We start from the raw sequence: 16,261 nt of genomic DNA on the forward strand, positions 1-16,261 counted from the left end.
TGTCTTTCTGTGATTGGGTTAGCTCACTCAGGATGCTATTTTCCAGTTCCAACCATTTGCCTACGAATTTCATAAAGTCATTGTTTTTGATAGCTGAGTAATATTCCATTGTGTAGATGTACCACATTTTCTGTATCCATTCCTCTGTTGAAGGGCATCTGGGTTCTTTCCAGCTTCTGGCTATTATAAATAAGGCTGCTATGAACATAGTGGAGCACGTGTCTTTTTTGTATGTTGGGGCATCATTTGGGTATATGCCCAAGAGAGGTATAGCTGGATCCTCAGGCAGTTCAATGTCCAATTTTCTGAGGAACCTCCAGACTGATTTCCAGAATGGTTTTACCAGTCTGCAATCCCACCAACAATGGAGGAGTGTTCCTCTTTCTCCACATCCTCGCCAGCATCTGCTGTCACCTGAGTTTTTGATCTTAGCCATTCTCACTGGTGTGAGGTGAAATCTCAGGGTTGTTTTGATTTGCATTTCCCTTATGACTAAAGATGTTGAACATTTCTTTAGGTGTTTCTCAGCCATTCAGCATTCCTCAGCTGTGAATTCTTTGTTTAGTTCTGAACCCCATTTTTTTCTTTCTTTCTTTTTTTTTATTAACTTGAGTATTTCTTATATACATTTCAAGTGTTATTCCCTTTCCCGGTTTCTGGGCAAACATCCCCCTCCCCCTCCCCTTCCTTATGGGTGTTCCCCTCCCAACCCTCCCCCCATTGCCGCCCTCCCCCCCACAGTCTAGTTCACTCGGGGTTCAGTCTTAGCAGGACCCAGGGCTTCCCCTTCCACTGGTGCTCTTACTAGGATATTCATTGCTACCTATGAGGTCAGAGTCCAGGGTCAATCCATGTATAGTCTTTAGGTAGTGGCTTAGTCCCTGGAAGCTCTGGTTGATTGGCATTGTTGTACATATGGGGTCTCGAGCCCCTTCAAGCTCTTCCAGTTCTTTCTCTGATTCCTTCAACGGGGGTCCTATTCTCAGTTCAGTGGTTTGCTGCTGGCATTCGCCTATGTGTTTGCTGTATTCTGGCTGTGTCTCTCAGGAGAGATCTACATCCGGCTCCTGTCAGTCTGCACTTCTTTGCTTCATCCATCTTGTCTAATTGGGTGGCTGTATATGTATGGGCCACATGTGGGGCAGGTTCTGAATGGGTGTTCCTTCAGTCTATGTTTTAATCTTTGCCTCTCCCTTCCCTGCCAAGGGTATTCTTTTTCCTCATTTAAAGAAGGAGTGAAGCATTCACATTTTGATCATCCATCTTGAGTTTCGTTTGTTCTAGGGATCTAGGGTAATTCAAGCATTTGGGCTAATAGCCACTTATCAATGAGTGCATACCATGTATGTCTTTCTGTGATTGGGTTAGCTCACTCAGGATGCTATTTTCCAGTTCCAACCATTTGCCTACGAATTTCATAAAGTCATTGTTTTTGATAGCTGAGTAATATTCCATTGTGTAGATGTACCACATTTTCTGTATCCATTCCTCTGTTGAAGAGCATCTGGGTTCTTTCCAGTTTCTGGCTATTATAAATAAGGCTGCTATGAACATAGTGGAGCACGTGTCTGTTTTGTATGTTGGGGCATCTTTTGGGTATATGCCCAAGAGAGGTATAGCTGGATCCTCAGGCAGTTCAATGTCCAATTTTCTGAGGAACCTCCAGACTGATTTCCAGAATGGTTTTACCATTCTGCAATCCCACCAACAATGGAGGAGTGTTCCTCTTTCTCCACATCCTTGCCAGCATTTGTTGTCACCTGAGTTTTTGATCTTAGCCATTCTCACTGGTGTGAGGTGAAATCTCAGGGTTGTTTTGATTTGCATTTCCCTTATGACTAAAGATGTTGAACATTTCTTTAGGTGTTTCTCAGCCATTCAGCATTCCTCAGCTGTGAATTCTTTGTTTAGTTCTGAACCCCATTTTTTTCTTTCTTTCTTTTTTTTTTATTAACTTGAGTATTTCTTATATACATTTCGAGTGTTATTCCCTTTCCCGGTTTCCGGGCAAGCATCCCCCTCCCCCCTCCCCTTCCTTATTGGTGTTCCCCTCCCAACCCTCCCCCCATTGCCGCCCTCCCCCCCACAGTCTAGTTCACTCGGGGTTCAGTCTTAGCAGGACCCAGGGCTTCCCCTTCCACTGGTGCTCTTACTAGGATATTCATTGCTACCTATGAGGTCAGAGTCCAGGGTCAGTCTTTAGGTAGTGGCTTAGTCCCTGGAAGCTCTGGTTGCTTGGCATTGTTGTACATATGGGGTCTCGAGCCCCTTCAAGCTCTTCCAGTTCTTTCTCTGATTCCTTCAACGGTCCTATTCTCAGTTCAGTGGTTTGCTGCTGGCATTCACCTATGTATTTGCTGTATTCTGGGTGTGTCTCTCAGGAGAGATCTACATCCGGCTCCTGTCAGTCTGCACTTCTTTGCTTCATCCATCTTGTCTAATTGGGTGGCTGTATATGTATGGGCCACATGTGGGGCAGGTTCTGAATGGGTGTTCCTTCAGTCTCTGTTTTAATCTTTGCCTCTCCCTTCCCTGCCAAGGATATTCTTTTTCCTCATTTAAAGAAGGAGTGAAGCATTCACATTTTGATCATCCATCTTGAGTTTCGTTTGTTCTAGGGATCTAGGGTAATTCAAGCATTTGGGCTAATAGCCACTTATCAATGAGTGCATACCATGTATGTCTTTCTGTGGATGCTATTTTCCAGTTCCATCCATTTGCCTACGAATTTCATAAAGTCGTTGTTTTTGATAGCTGAGTAATATTCCATTGTGTAGATGTACCACATTTTTCTGTATCCATTCCTCTGTTGAAGGGCATCTGGGTTCTTTCCAGTTTCTGGCTATTATAAATAAGGCTGCTATGAACATAGTGGAGCACGTGTCTCTTTTATATGTTGAGGCATCTTTTGGGTATATGCCCAAGAGGGGTATAGCTGGATCCTCAGGCAGTTCAATGTCCAGTTTTCTGAGGAATCTCCAGACTGATTTCCAGAATGGTTTTACCAGTCTGCAATCCCACCAACAATGGAGGAGTGTTCCTCTTTCTCCCCATCCTCGCCAGCGTCTGTTGTCCCCTGAGTTTTTGATCTTAGCCATTCTCACTGGTGTGAGGTGAAATCTCAGGGTTGTTTTGATTTGCATTTCCCTTATGACTAAAGATGTTGAACATTTCTTTAGGTGTTTCTCAGCCATTCGGCATTCCTCAGCTGTGAATTCTTTGTTTAGCTCTGAACCCCATTTTTTAATACGGTTTTTTGTTTCCCTGCGGTCTAACTTCTTGAGTTCTTTGTATATTTTGGATATAAGGCCTCTATCTGTTGTAGGATTGGTAAAGATCTTTTCCCAATCTGTTGGTTGCCGTTTTGTCCTAACCACAGTGTCCTTTGCCTTACAGAAGCTTTGCAGTTTTATGAGATCCCATTTGTCGATTCTTGATCTTACAGCGTAAGCCATTGGTGTTTTGTTCAGGAAATTTTTTCCAGTGCCCATGTGTTCCAGATGCTTCCCTAGTTTTTCTTCTATTAGTTTGAGTGTGTCTGGTTTGATGTGGAGGTCCTTGATCCACTTGGACTTAAGCTTTGTACAGGGTGATAAGCACGGATTGATTTGCATTCTTCTACATGTTGACCTCCAGTTGAACCAGCACCATTTGCTGAAAATGCTATCTTTTTTCCATTGAATGGTTTTGGCTCCTTTGTCAAAAATCAAGTGCCCATAGGTGTGTGGGTTCATTTCTGGGTCTTCAATTCTGTTCCATTGGTCTATCTGTCTGTCTCTGTACCAATACCATGCAGTTTTTATCACTATTGCTCTGTAATACTGCTTGAGTTCAGGGATAGTGATTCCACTTGAAGTCCTTTTATTGTTGAGAATAGTTCTAGCTATCCTGGGTTTTTTGTTATTCCAGATGAATTTGCAAATTGATCTGTCTAACTCTTTGAAGAATTGGATTGGTATTTTGATGGGGATTGCATTGAATCTGTAGATCGCTTTTGGTAAAATGGCCATTTTTACTATATTAATCCTGCCAATCCATGAGCATGGGAGATCTTTCCATCTTCTGAGGTCTTCTTCAATTTCTTTCTTCAGAGTCTTGAAGTTCTTATTGTACAGATCTTTTACTTGCTTTGTTAAAGTCACACCGAGGTATTTTATATTGTTTGGGTCTATTATGAAGGGTGTCATTTCCCTAATTTCTTTCTCGGCTTGTTTCTCTTTTGTGTAGAGGAAGGGTACTGATTTATTTGAGTTAATTTTATACCCAGCCACTTTGCTGAAGTTGTTTATCAGCTTTAGTAGTTCTCTGGTGGAACTTTTGGGATCACTTAAATATACTATCATATCATCTGCAAATAGTGATATTTTGACTTCTTTTTTACCAATCTGTATCCCCTTGATTTCCTTTTGTTGTCTGATTGCTCTGGCTAGAACTTCAAGAACTATATTGAATAAGTAGGGAGAGAGTGGGCAGCCTTGTCTAGTCCCTGATTTTAGTGGGATTGCTTCAAGTTTCTCTCCATTTAGTTTAATATTAGCAACTGGTTTGCTGTATATGGCTTTTACTGTGTTTAGGTATGGGCCTTGAATTCCTATTCTTTCCAGGACTTTTATCATGAAGGGGTGTTGAATTTTGTCAAATGCTTTCTCAGCATCTAATGAAATGATCATGTGGTTTTGTTCTTTCAGTTTGTTTATATAATGGATCAGGTTGATGCTTTTCCATATATTAAACAAACCATCCCTGCATGCCTGGGATGAAGCCTACTTGATCATGGTGGATGATTGTTTTGATGTGCTCTTGGATTCAGTTTGCCAGAATTTTATTGAGTATTTTTGCGTCGATATTCATAAGGGAAATTGGTCTGAAGTTCTCTTTCTTTGTTGGGTCTTTGGGTGGTTTCGGTATAAGAGTAATTGTGGCTTCATAGAAGGAATTTGATAGTGCTCCATCTGTTTCAATTTTGTGTAATAGTTTGGATAGTATTGGTATGAGGTCTTCTATGAAGGTCTGATAGAATTCTGCACTAAACCCGTCTGGACCTGGGCTCTTTTTGGTTGGGAGACCTTTAATGACTGCTTCTATTTCCTTAGGAGTTATGGGGTTGTTTAACTGGTTTATCTGTTCCTGATTTAACTTCGGTACCTGGTATCTGTCTAGGAAATTGTCCATTTCCTGAAGATTTTCAAGTTTTGTTGAATATAGGCTTTTATACTAAGATCTGATGATTTTTTGAACTTCCTCTGAATCTGTAGTTATGTCTCCCTTTTCATTTCTGATTTTGTTAATTTGGATACACTCTCTGTGTCCTCTCGTTAGTCTGGCTAAGGGTTTATCTATCTTGTTGATTTACTCAAAGAAACAACTTTTGGCTCTGTTTATTCTTTCTATGGTCCTTTTTGTTTCTACTTGGCTGATTTCAGCTCTGAGTTTGATTATTTCCTGTCTTCTACTCCTCCTGGGTGTATTTGCTTCTTTTTGTTCTAGAGCTTTTAGGTGTGCTGTCAAGGTGCTGACATAAGCTCTCTCCTGTTTCTTTCTGCAGGCACTCAGAGCTATGAGTTTTCCTCTTAGCACAGCTTTCATTGTGTCCCATAAGTATGGGTATGTTGTACCTTCATTTTCATTAAATTCTAAGAAATCTTAATTTCTTTCTATATTTCTTCCTTGACCAGGTTATCATTGAGTAGGGCATTGTTCAACTTCCACGTATATGTGGGTGTTCTTCCCTTATTGTTATTGAAGACCAGCTTTAGGCCGTGGCGGTCTGATAGAACGCATGGGGTTATTTCTATCTTTCTGTACCTGTTGAGGCCCGTTTTTTGACCAATTATATGGTCAATTTTGGAGAAAGTACCATGACGAGCTGAGAAGAATGTATATCCTTTTGCTTTAGGATTGAATGTTCTATAAATATCTGTTAAGTCCATTTGGTTCATGACTTCTCTTAGTCTGTCTACGTCTCTGTTTAATTTCTGTTTCCATTATCTGTCCATTGATGAGAGTGGGGTGTTGAAATCTCCTACTATTATTCTGTTAGGTGCAATGTGTGTTTTGAGCTTTAGTAAGGTTTCTTTAACGTATGTAGGTGCCCTTTATTTGGGGCATAGATATTTAGGATTGAGAGTTCATCTTGGTGGATTTTTCCTTTGATGAATATGAAGTGTCCTTCCTTATCTTTTTTGATGACTTTTAGTTGAAAATTGATTTTATTTGATATTAGAATGGCTACTCCAACTTGCTTCTTCCGACCATTTGCTTGGAAAGTTGATTTCCAGCCTTTCACTCTGAGGTAGTGTCTGTCTTTGTCTCTGAGGTGTGTTTCCTGTAGGCAGCAGAATGCAGGGTCCTCGTTGCGTATCCAGTTTGTTAATCTATGTCTTTTTATTGGGGAGTTGAGGCCATTGATGTTGAGAGATATTAAGGAATAGTGATTATTGTTTCCTGTTATATTCATATTTGGATATGAGGTTATGTTTGTGTGCTTTTCTTCTCTTTGTTTTGTTGCCAAGACGATTAGTTTCTTGCTTCTTCTAGGGTATAGCTTGCCTCCTTATGTTGGGCTTTACCATTTATTATCCTTTGTAGTGCTGGATTTGTAGAAAGATATTGTGTAAATTTGGCTTTGTCATGGAATATCTTGGTTTCTCCATCTATGTTAATTGAGAGTTTTGCAGGATACAGTAACCTGGGCTGGCATTTGTGTTCTCTTAGGGTCTGTATGACATCAGTCCAGGATCTTCTGGCCTTCATAGTTTGTGGAGAAAAGTCTGGTGTGATTCTGATAGGTCTGCCTTTATATGTTACTTGACCTTTTTCCCTTACTGCTTTTAATATTCTTTCTTTTTTTTTGTGCGTTTGGTGTTTTGACTATTATGTGATGGGAGGTGTTTCTTTTCTGGTCCAATCTATTTGGAGTTCTGTAGGCTTCTTGTATGCCTATGGGTATCTCTTTTTTTAGGTTAGGGAAGTTTTCTTCTATGATTTTGTTGAAGATATTTACTGGTCCTTTGAGCTGGGAGTCTTCACTCTCTTCTATACCTATTATCCTTAGGTTTGATCTTCTCATTGAGTCCTGGATTTCCTGTATGTTTTGGACCAGTAGCTTTTTCCGCTTTACATTATCTTTGACAGTTGAGTCAATGATTTCTATGGAATCTTCTGCTCCTGAGATTCTCTCTTCCATCTCTTGTATTCTGTTGGTGAAGCTTGTATCTACAGCTCCTTGTCTCTTCTTTTGGTTTTCTATATCCAGGGTTGTTTCCATGTGTTCTTTCTTGATTGCTTCTATTTCCATTTTTAATTCCTTCAACTGTTTGATTGTGTTTTCCTGGAATTCTTTCAGGGATTTTTGCGATTCTTTCAGGGATTTTTGCGATTCCTCTCTGTAGGCTTCTACTTGTTTATTAATGTTTTCCTGTGTTTCCCTAAGGGAGTTCTTCACGTCTTTCTTGAAGTCCTCCAGCATCATGATCAAATATGATTTTGAAACTAGATCTTGCTTTTCTGGTGTGTTTGGATATTCCATGTTTGTTTTGGTGGGAGAATTGGGCTCCGATGATGCCATGTAGTCTTGGTTTTTGTTTTTTTGGTTCCTGCGCTTGCCTCTCGCCATCAGATTATCTCTAGTGTTACTTTGTTCTGCTATTTCTGACAGTGGCTAGACTGTCCTATAAGCCTGTGTGTCAGGAGTGCTGTAGACCTGTTTTCCTCTCTTTCAGTCAGTTATGGGGACAGAGTGTTCTGCTTTCGGGCGTGTAGTTTTTCCTCTCTACAGGTCTTCAGCTGTTCCTGTGGGCCTGTGTCTTGAGTTCACCAGGCAGCTTTCTTGCAGCAGACAAGTTGTCCTACCTGTGGTCCCGAGGCTCAAGTTTGCTCGTGGTGTGTTGCTTATGAGCTCTCCACGGTGGCAGCAACCAGGAAGATCTGTGCCGCCCTTTCCGGGAGCTTCAGTGCACCAGGGTTCCAGATGGCGTTTGGTGTTTTCCTCTGGAGTCAGAGATGTGGGCCGAGAGTAGACTCTTCTGGTTTCCCAGCCGTGTCTGCCTCTCTGAAGGTTTAGCTCTCCCTCCCATGGGATTTGGGTGCAGAGAACTGTTTATCCAGTAGATCCCTTCAGGTTCTGGCGGTGTCTCAGACGCAGCGGATTTCCTGCTCCTGTGCCCTTATCCAAGGGAACCCAGAGGCCGTATACAGTTTCCTCTTGGGCCAGAGATGTGGGCAGGGGTGGGCAATGTTGGTGGTCTTTTCCACTCTGCAGTCTCAGGAGTTCCCACCTGTCTCGGCGGTGAGCTCTCTCTCCCACGGGGTTTGGGAGAAGACTGGAGGAATATCTTTTCTGGTTCAATCTATTTGGAATTCTGTAGGCTTCTTATATGTTCCTGAGCATCTCTTTTTTTTAGGCTATGGAAGTTTTCTTATATAATTTTGTTGAATATATTTACCGGACCTTTAAGTTGGGAATCTTTGCTCTCTTCTATACCTATTTTCCTTAGGTTTGATCTTCTCATTGTGTCCTGGATTTACTGGATGTTTTAATTTAGGAGCTTTTTGTGTTTTACATTTTCTTTGATGGTTGTGTCAATGTTTTCTATGGTATCTTCTTCTGCCCCTGTAATTCTCTCTTCTATCTCTTACATTCTGTTGGTGATCCTTACTTCTATGACTCCTGATCTCTTTCCTAAGTTTTCTATCTCCAGAGTTGTCTCCCTGTGTGATTTCTTTGTTATTTATATTTCATTTTTAGATCCTAGATGGTTTTATTTAATCCCTTCACCATTTTTTTTTGTGTGTGTTTTCCTGTAATTATTTAAGGGATTTCTGTGTGTGTGTGTGTGTGTGTGTGTGTGTGTGTGTGTTTCCTCTTTTCAGGGCTTCTACATGGTTACCTGTGCTCTCCTGTATTTCTTTAAGGGAGTTATTTATGTCCTTCCTAAAGTCCTCTATCATCATCATGAGATGTGGTTTTAAGTCCAAATCTTGCTTTTCTGGTGTGATGGGATATCCAGGTCTTGCTGTAGTGGGAGAACTGGTTTCTGATGATACTAAATAACCTTGATTTCTCTTGCTTATGTTCTTGTGCTTGTCTCTCACCATCTAGTTATCTCTACTGTGACCTGCCCTTGCTGTCTCTGACTGCAGCCTGTCCTTCCTTTGATGCTGATTGTGTCAGAACTCCTCAGAGTCCAGCTGTCTCTGTGATTCTTTGATTCTGGAATCCTGTGATCCTGAGATTCTGGTTGTATCTCCTGGGAGTCGAGCTTCCCTGAGATCCTGTGATCCTGGGTGTTTCAGAGCACTTCTGATCTTGGGAGTCTAACTTCCTCTAGTTGTTTTGGTACTTGGTTCGGAGCCAGCACCCTAGGTCTGCTCAGGACAATGGGTAGGGTTCCTGCATCCCTGGATCCTGGGGGAACCAGTTACTCTGTGTGCTTCCGTAGGTGTTGGGGCAGATGTTGTGGCCTCTCCTGTGATTCTGGGTATATCAGAGCACCTGAGAGTCGGGCTTCCTCTGGGTGTTGTGGGAGTAGGTTCGGAGCCAGCACCCAAGGTCTGTTAGGGCACTGGTTCAGACTGGAACTAGTTATGCATTCTAACCCAAAGTGAAAGATGAATATCTCTGAGTCCATAAGAAGGTAAAGGAATAAGAATAAGCAAGTATTGAAATAAATGGAGATGATAGAGACTTCCCATGTGTAAGGACTCCATGTGACTGACCTATACAGACACTGTCTTCAAGTAGGCGGAGTAACCCTGCCTCTTCCTCATGGACAGATAAAGATGGTGTGGAATGTGGAACTGTATAGTAGAGAAACATGACAAACTGCCTTAACAGGTATCCATTGTCAATGCTGACAGCGAAAGCAGGTTCTATTAGTGTGTAACACCCAGAAACACTTTAGAACACAATGAAAATGAGACAAGAGAGATGGCTAAGCAGTTAAGAGCACTGGCTGCTCTTCTGTGGGATGCAGGCTTAGGTCCCAGCCTCCACATGGTTGCTCACAACTGTAAGTGCATTCCAGGGTAAATGATGCCTCCTTCTCTCTTTCATGAGCACCAGGTACACATATGGTGCATAGACATATATGTAGGCAGAACGCTCATACACATTAAATGATGATGATGATGATGATGATGATGATGATGATGATAATGCCGCACAGTGGAAAATGTATATTATACAACTGTGATTTTTGACCTCCAAGCTGATAACCCCACCAGAGGCATGAGAAAATAGTACATAAACACCAGTGCAGGGTTACTTCACAGCACTACTGAGTAGTTCTTGTCAACAGCTTTTGAGGTCATCAAGAACCGAGGAGAATTGGAACGACTCCGTGGTCCAGGGGATCTAAATGAAACTTGAGATATGACAAGCATGTGAAGTCCCGGATATACCCTTGGACAGAAAACACACATTAAATAAGGCAATTCCCAATGAGAGGTAAGTAAATGACATAAAACAAAGCCCTTTGGGTTTTAGAAGCAAACTGCCATGTCACACACTGACAATGGATACCTGTTATTAGAATTCCCATCAGGACTGAAGGGCATTTAAAAAACGCTATAAAATGCTACTGTAAGGACTTTCTCCCTTCCCTCCCTTCCTTCCCTTTTCCTTCTTCTCCCACGTACATAAGCAAAGTATCCTTCCAACCCTGCCCCAGATGTGCACACACAATGAACAGAGAGGCAGAGAGGTAACCTTGCAAAAACAGAATGTGTGTGTGTTCGTACAAGAAGTGTTACCGTGTATGAGTGAAGGTCACAGGAAAACCTTGAGAGACCAAATCTTTTAGAGAACTTGAACTTAGGTAAACTAACAGGCAGGTATCTAGAGTTAGTTTCCAAGTTACCCCTCCCCACCCCCACCCCATCAAAACCCAAGCCTAGCTCTAGTTTCTAGGCTAACCCAAACAAGACCTATGTCTCCAGGTTAATCTCCCCCAACAAATCTAGCATTTCCGGGTTAATCCCCAACAAGCCTGACCCCTGCCTAACCACACCAATGCATAGGAAAGCAGAAGTTAAATTTATGGTTCGATGCCCAGCACCAGCCAATTATGCTAAAGCCATCCATAGTAGCTCTCCAGTTAGATGCTTGTCAGGTGAGAAACATTCATTCCTACCCTCCACATCCCCCGCTTGTTGTCTTTTTATAAAACCTTACCCTGATAGATGTTTGGGGCTTCTCTGCACCAAAGTCATCCTGCGTGTCTGCGGTGGGCTGAGGGGCTCAGATAGCTCCAATATAAGCCCTGATGTGATTGCATCAGATGGGCTCTTGTCTGGCCTTTGGGGGGTTCCTTAACATTTCCCTGGCACTACAACCTCAGGTGTTGGTCCTCACCTTCTACTTTGGGACAGAGTCTCTTCCTTGTTAGCTGCCGTGTATCCAGGCCAGCCTCCCCACAAGATTGAGAGGGATTTTCCTGTCTTTACCTCCTACCTCACTGTGGGAGTGCTAGGAGTCCACAACCCAGCTTTGTTCAAGCTCTGGGAATCCAAACTCCACTCCTCGCACTGCACAGTAAGTGCTTTATCCACTGGCCCATCTTCCCAGCCATCTCTTATATTTTTAATAATCAAAAGTTCTAGATAAGACAAACTCCTCTCCCTCTCATTGCAGATAAATGCGCTACTCTGACCACCACTTCTCACAAATCACAATGATTGACCTGTCTTAAAAGTGGCACGTTTCTTTTACATGTCTTCCTTACATTTCTGCCTTGTATATGCATGTATAATATATAGTAGTAGTTTGCATTGTAACCTAATAACCATCACTTGCAAACCTTTTATCATGTTACACTTAGTACAATATAGATTTCTGTTGTTTGATTAAACCACAGTGGTTGTAGTTTTTTTTTTTTCAGTAGACTATTCTTAAATATTATTTTGATCAATTGAATAAATAAAACCATCATGTGATCTCTTAGGAAGGAAGTGATAATACCTAGGCGAGGAGACAATAAGAACAAATTATCAGATTATTTGATGTTTAAATCTTTGCTTTCTCTGCAAGATTTAAAATTATGCTACTTTGTTACAAAGAAGGAATTTATTTCTTAGTTAAAGAAAAATCTCAGATTTTTAGCCTTATAATTAGTTTTCCTAAAACCAGTTAGCAAACATTGGTCTTTTCTACAATTGACAGACTTTTTCTTTTCCCTTTCTAGAATTGCTACTTGATCTGCTTCAGTTTGAAATATCTGGAGGATGGATGATTACTTGGCCATGGTTACCTACGAACTGAAAAAAATTCCCAAGCACATCATAAACAACCTTTCAGAATCCCAAGATGAGGGTATAATAGAGATGAAATAAGTAAAAATAAATCCACAGGCTCAGACAGAAGCACATCAGAAATTCATACAAATGGTTGGGTTTCGGGGGAAATGCTATTATAAATATGTAATCTTTAGTTACTCAGTCCTCCCCCAACACCCTGATTCTTAGATTTAAAGCCAGATTCCTTCATTATTTCTGACCTGATATGAAACACCATCTGGCATGTTCATGTTAAGAGGATTCTATGGAAGAAAAATAGATATTTTTGCTCCTTCTAACTAAGAGTTTTTAAAGGCATGCACATTATTTAGGTTTAAAACGTTAAAAAACGGATAAAGAAAAAAAGTGGGTTTAATATCTATTTCTTAAAAGGAAAACAATCATACACAGCCTTAACGATGAACTATTTTTACTGGCATTCATAGCTTCCGTTTTAAAATTTTAGTCTTATGAGAATTTTTCTTAAAGAAAGGTTACTAAACCAGATTTTTACAAGGAGAATAGTCATAAGTTTTTATGAATTTGACGCATACATATATGAAATTAAATTTTACAGATCACTATGTCCATGTCAAAATTTTGAGACAACTCTGAAGACTTTCATCAGTTTCCAGTTCCATGGACCGAATGAACTATATGAAAGTTGTGAGATTGAAATACAAGTTTGTGATTAGTGAAAATAAAAATTTTCAATTTACATAAAATCATAAATTTAAATCTACTTTCTGCTGCTGATTTCTCATGTTAAAAAGGAATTTTGTACGGGGTTGGGGATTTAGTTCAGTGGTAGAGCGCTTGCCTAGGAAGCGCAAGGCCCTGGGTTCGGTCCCCAGCTCCGAAAAAAAGAACCAAAAAAAAAAAAAAGAAAAAGGAATTTTGTGCTTAGGTGATTCACGCTGTTAGTCCTAGTATTTTGGAGGCAGATCTCTATGGGTTCCAATCCAGCTCAGTTTATACAGTGTGTGCTAGGCCAGCTACAACTATTTAGTGAGACAATCTTCACAAACAGCAAAAAAGAAAACAGGAAGTACAACCCCCCCCCCAAACAAACAGAAAACAAGCAACAACAACAGTAACAACAAACTCATTTAAAAAATAAGGATAGTATCTATAGTGCTCTAAAAGGGGCCCAGAAATGTGCTATTTGGTGAGAAGTCTGCGGTTACACTAAAGATTTCATGATCCATCATCTGTTATACTCTGTACTTCACAGACTGCTTTCTTCTTCTTTTTTTAATTTTATTATTAACTTGACTATTTCTTATATACATTTCGAGTGTTATTCCCTTTCCCGGTTTCCGGGCAAACATCCCCCTCCCCCCTCCCCTTCCTTATGGGTGTTCCCCTCCCCACCCTCCCCCCATTGCCGCCCTCCCCCCACCAGTCTAGTTCACTGGGGGTTCAGTCTTAGCAGGACCCAGGGCTTCCCCTTCCACTGGTGCTCTTACTAGGATATTCATTGCTACCTATGGGGTCAGAGTCCAGGGTCAGTCCATGTATAGTCTTTGGGTAGTGGCTTAGTCCCTGGAAGCTCTGGTTGCTTGGCATTGTTGTACATATGGGGTCTCGAGCCCCTTCAAGCTCTTCCAGTTCTTTCTCTGATTCCTTCAACGGGGGTCCTATTCTCAGTTCTGTGGTTTACTGCTGGCATTCGCCTATGTGTTTGCTGTATTCTGGCTGTGTCTCTCAGGAGCGATCTACATCCGGCTCCTGTCGGTCTGCACTTCTTTGCTTCATCCATCTTGTCTAATTGGGTGGCTGTATATGTGTGGGCCACATGGTGGGCAGCCTCTGAATGGGTGTTCCTTCAGTCTCTGTTTTAATCTTTGCCTCTGTATTCCCTGCCAAGGGTATTCTTGTTCCCCTTTTAAAGAAGGAGTGAAGCATTCACATTTTGATCATCCGTCTTGAGTTTCGTTTGTTCTAGGGATCTAGGGTAATTCAAACATTTGGGCTAATAGCCACTTATCAATGAGTGCATACCATGTATGTCTTTCTGTGATTGGGTTAGCTCACTCAGGATGATACTTTCCAGTTCCAACCATTTGCCTACGAATTTCATAAACTCGCTGTTTTTGATAGCTGAGTAATATTCCATTGTGTAGATGTACCACATTTTCTGTATCCATTCCTCTGTTGAAGGGCATCTGGGTTCTTTCCAGTTTCTGGCTATTATAAATAAGGCTGCGATGAACATAGTGGAGCACGTGTCTCTTTTATATATTGAGGCATCTTTTGGGTATACGCCCAAGAGAGGTATAGCTGGATCCTCAGGCAGTTCAATGTCCAATTTTCTGAGGATCCTCCAGACTGATTTCCAGAATGGTTGTACCAGTCTGCAATCCCACCAACAATGGAGGAGTGTTCCTCTTTCTCCACATCCTCGCCAGCGTCTGTTGTCCCCTGAGTTTTTGATCTTAGCCATTCTCACTGGTGTGAGGTGAAATCTCAGGGTTGTTTTGATTTGCATTTCCCTTATGACTAAAGATGTTGAACATTTCTTTAGGTGTTTCTCAGCCATTCGGCATTCCTCAGCTGTGAATTCTTTGTTTATCTCTGAACCCCATTTTTTAATAGGGTTATTTGTTTCCCTGCGGTCTAACTTCTTGAGTTCTTTGTATATTTTGGATATAAGGCCTCTATCTGTTGTAGGATTGCTAAAGATCTTTTCCCAATCTGTTGGTTGCCGATTTGTCCTAACCACAGTGTCCTTTGCCTTACAGAAGCTTTGCAGTTTTATGAGGTCCCATTTGTCGATTCTTGATCTTAGAGCATAAGCCATTGGTGTTTTGTTCAGGAAATTTTTTCCAGTGCCCATGTGTTCCAGATGCTTCCCTAGTTTTTCTTCTATTAGTTTGAGTGTGTCTGGTTTGATGTGGAGGTCCTTGATCCACTTGGACTTAAGCTTTGTACAGGGTGATAAGCATGGATCGATCTGCATTCTTCTACATGTTGCCCTCCAGTTGAACCAGCACCATTTGCTGAAAATGCTATCTTTTTTCCATTGGATGGTTTTGGCTCCTTTGTCAAAAATCAAGTGACCATAGGTGTGTGGGTTCATTTCTGGGTCTTCAATTCTATTCCATTGGTCTATCTGTCTGTCTCTGTACCAATACCATGCAGTTTTTATCACTATTGCTCTGTAATACTGCTTGAGTTCAGGGATAGTGATTCCCCCTGAAGTCCTTTTATTGTTGAGGATAGCTTTAGCTATCCTGGGTTTTTTGTTATTCCAGATGAATTTGCAAGTTGTTCTGTCTAACTCTTTGAAGAATTGGATTGGTATTTTGATGGGGATTGCATTGAATCTGTAGATTGCTTTTGGTAAAATGGCCATTTTTACTATATTAATCCTGCCAATCCATGAGCATGGGAGATCTTTCCATCTTCTGAGGTCTTCTTCAATTTCTTTCCTCAGTGTCTTGAAGTTCTTATTGTACAGATCTTTTACTTGCTTGGTTAAAGTCACACCGAGGTACTTTATATTATTTGGGTCTATTATGAAGGGTGTCGTTTCCCTAATTTCTTTCTCGGCTTGTTTCTCTTTTGTGTAGAGGAAGGCTACTGATTTATTTGAGTTAATTTTATACCCAGCCACTTTGCTGAAGTTGTTTATCAGCTTTAGTAGTTCTCTGGTGGAACTTTTGGGATCACTTAAATATACTATCATGTCATCTGCAAATAGTGATATTTTGACCTCTTCTTTTCCGATCTGTATCCCCTTGATCTCCTTTTGTTGTCTGATTGCTCTGGCTAGAACTTCAAGAACTATATTGAATAAGTAGGGAGAGAGTGGGCAGCCTTGTCTAGTCCCTGATTTTAGTGGGATTGTTTCAAGTTTCTCTCCATTTAGTTTAATGTTAGCAACTGGTTTGCTGTATATGGCTTTTACTATGTTTAGGTATGGGCCTTGAATTCCTATTCTTTCCAGGACTTTTATCATGAAGGGGTGTTGAATTTTGTCAAA

The 16,261-nt window shown here is 41.1% G+C and overlaps 1 protein-coding gene and 1 long non-coding RNA gene across 3 annotated transcripts in view; both read left to right on the forward strand.

Annotated features, from left to right (window-relative positions):
• Positions 1–10,379, forward strand: part of Rbm12b (RNA binding motif protein 12B) — a 62,974-nt gene extending 52,595 nt beyond the window's left edge. Inside the window, exon 2 of the transcript XR_015619673.1 lies at positions 10,299–10,379. The gene's annotated coding sequence lies outside the window, so the exon portion shown is untranslated. The remainder of the gene's footprint in view (positions 1–10,298) is intronic.
• The window catches only part of LOC148005682 (uncharacterized), a 35,645-nt gene extending 22,647 nt beyond the window's left edge, over positions 1–12,998 (forward strand). The window contains exons 1-4 of one of the 2 annotated variants that reach the window (XR_015620139.1): positions 9,193–9,382; positions 10,299–10,447; positions 12,183–12,310; positions 12,851–12,998. This is a non-coding gene — a long non-coding RNA (uncharacterized LOC148005682). Of the gene's footprint in view, positions 1–9,192; positions 9,383–10,298; positions 10,448–12,182; positions 12,311–12,850 lie in introns of those variants that run through there. The other variant, XR_015620140.1, reaches the window with a different exon arrangement.
• Positions 12,999–16,261: the final 3,263 nt, after the last annotated feature.

Source organism: Rattus norvegicus, chromosome 5 (genome assembly GCF_021556685.1).
Source record: "Rattus norvegicus strain SHRSP/BbbUtx chromosome 5, alternate assembly SHRSP_T2T, whole genome shotgun sequence".
Taxonomy (NCBI): Eukaryota; Metazoa; Chordata; class Mammalia; order Rodentia; family Muridae; genus Rattus; species Rattus norvegicus.